The sequence below is a fragment of the Sesamum indicum genome, linkage group LG5 (genome assembly GCF_026168435.1).
Source record: "Sesamum indicum cultivar Baizhima isolate 11 linkage group LG5, ASM2616843v1, whole genome shotgun sequence".
Taxonomy (NCBI): domain Eukaryota; kingdom Viridiplantae; phylum Streptophyta; class Magnoliopsida; order Lamiales; family Pedaliaceae; genus Sesamum; species Sesamum indicum.
Genome location: NC_142661.1, coordinates 13244534 through 13248929, shown reverse-complemented (window position 1 = coordinate 13248929; position 4396 = coordinate 13244534).

Genomic DNA, 4396 nt, shown 5'->3' with positions numbered 1-4396 from the left:
GGTTGCGTTCTCAAGGTGCGAGAGATGCTCTTGTGGATCTATGGTTACATCATACTCAACAATAGCCGGAGTACGACAATTCATAGGGAACTCATCTACCATTGCTGCTTCTATGAAGGGGACACCTTGTTGATCTTCCAAAAGTGCCCCTATAATCTGGTACTGGACATCTTGGAGGCCCTTCTAATAACATTCTAGGCGCGCAAGCACTGAGGTGGGACCTCCTACAACTAGGGGTGCAAGGATAGGGAGACCCCTCTCACCTTCTTCTTTGAAGGCATCCACGTTAAATGAAGTTGCTACACGAGCGGAGACCAGTGTCGCACGAATGGCCGCTGCAATCATTTGTTGGATAGTTCCTAGGAGGGCGAGGGATAACTCTCATGAAGAAGTGTCGGAGGAGGTGTTTTGACGTAGAGGCTCAGCCAGCAGATCAACGGGCCTAGGTGGTCCTGGGACTGCATTCCACTAGTGGGTACCAAGGACGTCCGAGTCACGGCCTGCAGGGCCTAAGCGTTACCAGCTATCTCTATGGTCTTTTGCCTTTTGGTGCATTGTTGGGTTGTGTCCATTGCTACTTACGTCTTCAACTCTCTGTTTTACACAGACGACGCCAATTGATACATGCAAAAATAGCAGGGGTCCAATGAATCTGGACTGTCGTTCGAGACTTAAGCTGAAATGCTTATGGACCAAAAGAGAAAGTACCTGCAAAAAAGTAAGTTAGCTCCGACGCCCAAGTTAGTATTAAATCTGAACAAAAATAAGACAAGAACATAAAATAAATGTAATAATGGATAGACATATGTTGAATAAATTGAAAGAAATATGTGAATTTGCAAGATAATTGCTAGGGGGTTTGTCCCTCTTTCTAGAGTCTCGGGAGGATGGGTTAAGGTCATGGGATAAGCCTGAAATTATCCTCATCCACAACGGGATATATCTAATGAAAGTATCATTCGGTTGGGGGAGACCCCTCGTTTGCAAGGAATCTCAGCAGCCATGATGCCCTAGTTGCCAGGGAGCCCAGGCTTCAAGGAGACCTTCCTTACTGTAGGGCTGACATGGTCTACCATGGCGGTTGATCACGTGGAGAGGGGAGATTGTCAGGTTTATGGGCCTTTGGGCTAGTCATCCTTGTTAGGTCGTGATTATGGGTCGAGTCTACGGGTGCTATGGACCTCCATCCTTCGTCTAGGGTTGCTTGGACCCCTGGGCTATGGGCAGGTATATCAGGGGGGCCCGGGCCTTGTTTTTCTTCTTGCATTCGGCCTTCTCAAGTATGCACATCATACACCCAAATAGCCAAAAGATTATAAAAAAAAATGCATTTTTAGGAATAAAAAATATAAATGGTGATTGTTTAGGGATTGAAATCAAATAAATAATATTATTTAAGACCAAAAATATAACTGTCTCATCCAATTCAAACGCCGTAATTGGTGTGTTTTGGAGATATCAGAAAATATATGATCTCGTTACAAACAAAAGTTCACGGAGAACAATAGTTAACCAAGACTTTATAGTAGTTGTTGGAAATTGTTTTAGCAGATAAAACCAAAGTGTCATTATAAATAATTTGATCATCATTAAAAATTATAACAAAATATTTTGTTATAGGTAAAATTGTGACAAAAGTTGATTAAAAAAAAATGTATATTTTTAATTAGATCGGATTTATTTTACCTTGGCTAGCTAGTAGTACCAATTTACTATGACTTTTTAGGTTGTTATTATTTATAATGTAGGGAATAGTTCATATTTCAATACAGAGAGTGAATGAGCTAATTTTATATTACGAAGTAAAAGAAACTTCATGGTGGAGATTGGTTTTATATTTTCATATTATAATTATTTTAAGAGGGGCTTTATGAAATAAAATATAATTTTTTTATTGAAATATTGTATTTTGATACGTACTAAAATTAAATAATATCTTTTGACTTTTTAGGTGCTGCGTAGCTTGTATGGAACAATTTGTGGTTGAGATTGGCGGTGCTTTAGATGTTACATCAGGCTAGACCTATTAAAGAGCACGTAATATTCAGATTTATAATGCAAAAGATATTTTAAAAAATTATTTGATTTAGTATCAAATACGTATTAGATATGGATACAGCTTGAATACATCTATTGGGATGTGGTATTCATGTTTCAAAAATATAAATTAAAAAAGATAAAAAGATACACGGTGTCGGACACACTATATTGCGTAACACTCTCTTTGTCTTAAATGTATATATATCACTACAAGAAAAAAGACTTTTATCTACCGTGCAGTTAATTATAACCAAAGGCCAAAATTCGTAGCAAAAATGTTTTTGCTATGATTCTCTACGACTTATGTCTGTAATGTATACAGGCATAGCAAATGCTTCGCTACAGACAAAATTTATAACAAATACCCTTTTACGCAAAAAATTCATTTTTGTTCCAACATCACATTCGTAGCAAAATAGTGGCAAAAATTCACTTTAAAATGGTGAGCGTTTGTGTATTGATTTACAATTTTTTAAACTATAATATAAATAAAATTACATCATAACAAAATTGTGGAGGAGATAAAAAATTTGAATCCGATTTTATTGATTGCAATTAGGGTACTTTGTAGCAAAAGATCTTACATAAATTATTTTAACTTATAAAAAACCATTATTTTTTTTACAGCCTTTATTTGTAGTAAAAACAATACACGACCTCGTTTTCCTTAACTTTTTGCTATGGGGTTATTTTTGTAGTTTATTATAACCTTTTATTATGATATTTTTATTGTAGCAAATGTTTTAGTAGTTAAAAGTCATTTTTCTTGTAATATATATATATATATATATATATGTCAATCTATATTTAAGATTAATATATTAATTACTATTGTATAACACTCTCTTTCTCATCCGAAAATTCATATGTATTGACATTTCAAGTTGATGGGAGGAAAAATTGCTCGATTCGAATGAATTGTGTTGGAGCTTTTTATTTTTACAAGCTTCAAGTAAAGTGATAGTATAGAAAATGAGATCTTGATCCCATTCCACAAGAATCTCCTTGAAGTCTTTTTTCCTTCTCTTTCTTACCTATTTTTTTTTACAACTTATATAGTGGTTGATCATTTATTGTTGCATTAATGAGATGTTTGTATTTTGCTACATTATATCTTTGAATCTTTATGGGGTTTGTTCATTCTAGTAACGACTACTTTGTCTCCTTGAACCTAAATAGGTTTTTATGTTCTGTACATTATTGCCTCGAACCTCAATTGATTTCTTGGTTTCATTTATTAGAGACAATCATTTTTTTTACCATTCCATATTTAGTCACTTAATAATAGAAAGTACCTTTTAGTATTATTATATAATTTATCATTTTCGAGAATGTCAACTTTTTATTTTCTAGGTTGAATTTTTCTTCATCAGCATCTCCCAATTCCTATATATCCGAAGGATCTTTAGAAATTAAATCGAATCACAAGCTATTTCGTAGACTTGGTCTGCCTTGGGTGCCGATCATAAAAATCTAGAAGCTAAGTATGAAAATAATTTTGAAATAGGTTAGCCTTGCGTTATAGCTAGATCCTTTATAGAACAATATCCAAATACAAAAGTTTTGATTTCTTTCTAGAAGCTAGGGGCTATTAATTCAGATTTAGCGAGAGCACAATTGCGCGGTTTTAGCCTCTGCTGCTAGGGTGGAGATAATGTCTGTATGAGAATGGTAATTTTAGTACGAAGTTATATAAATTATTAAAGACTTTATTGCTACTTTAATGTTACCTTTATTTTGAGGTTGAACTTTTATATTCATGGAAGGTCTATAATTCGTTTATATACTTCTTTTGTTTTTTTTCTCGCTATATGCTCTATTTCAATCTTTTGACTAGAGTGGTTATTTCTTGTCTGAAAAATTCTTAGAAGTTCTTATATTTAGTATGTGTTTGTTTTTTAATGACTTCAAGGCCTTTTTTTATGTGTCTCAAGAAAATTTATTTGTCATTGGCTTCGGAAAGTTCTATTATGCGCTTCAAGAAAGCTTGTTTGTCATTGCCAAAACAACTTGTAAGTTATCAATCCTCTAGAAAATGAACCAAGCCCAAAGAACATAGAACAAGACCTACCAACTATTACAGATTTTGATAGGGTTTGAAAACTCCTTATTCAACAATTTTCAGAATAAGATTTACAGATCTATACAAGTACATAAATTAGAATTACAGTAAATATAACACAAACTGAAACAGAAAGGAAACACAACGGTTTACTGGAATAGAGCTTAAAAAGCCAGATCTAGTCAATGTAAACCCAAAGTCACAAAGGCCTCAACCCACACTCACGGTTGCTTGGAACCACTGAGCCACAAAGGCACCACTATTGCCACAAAGGCTATTAGATTAACCCTGGGG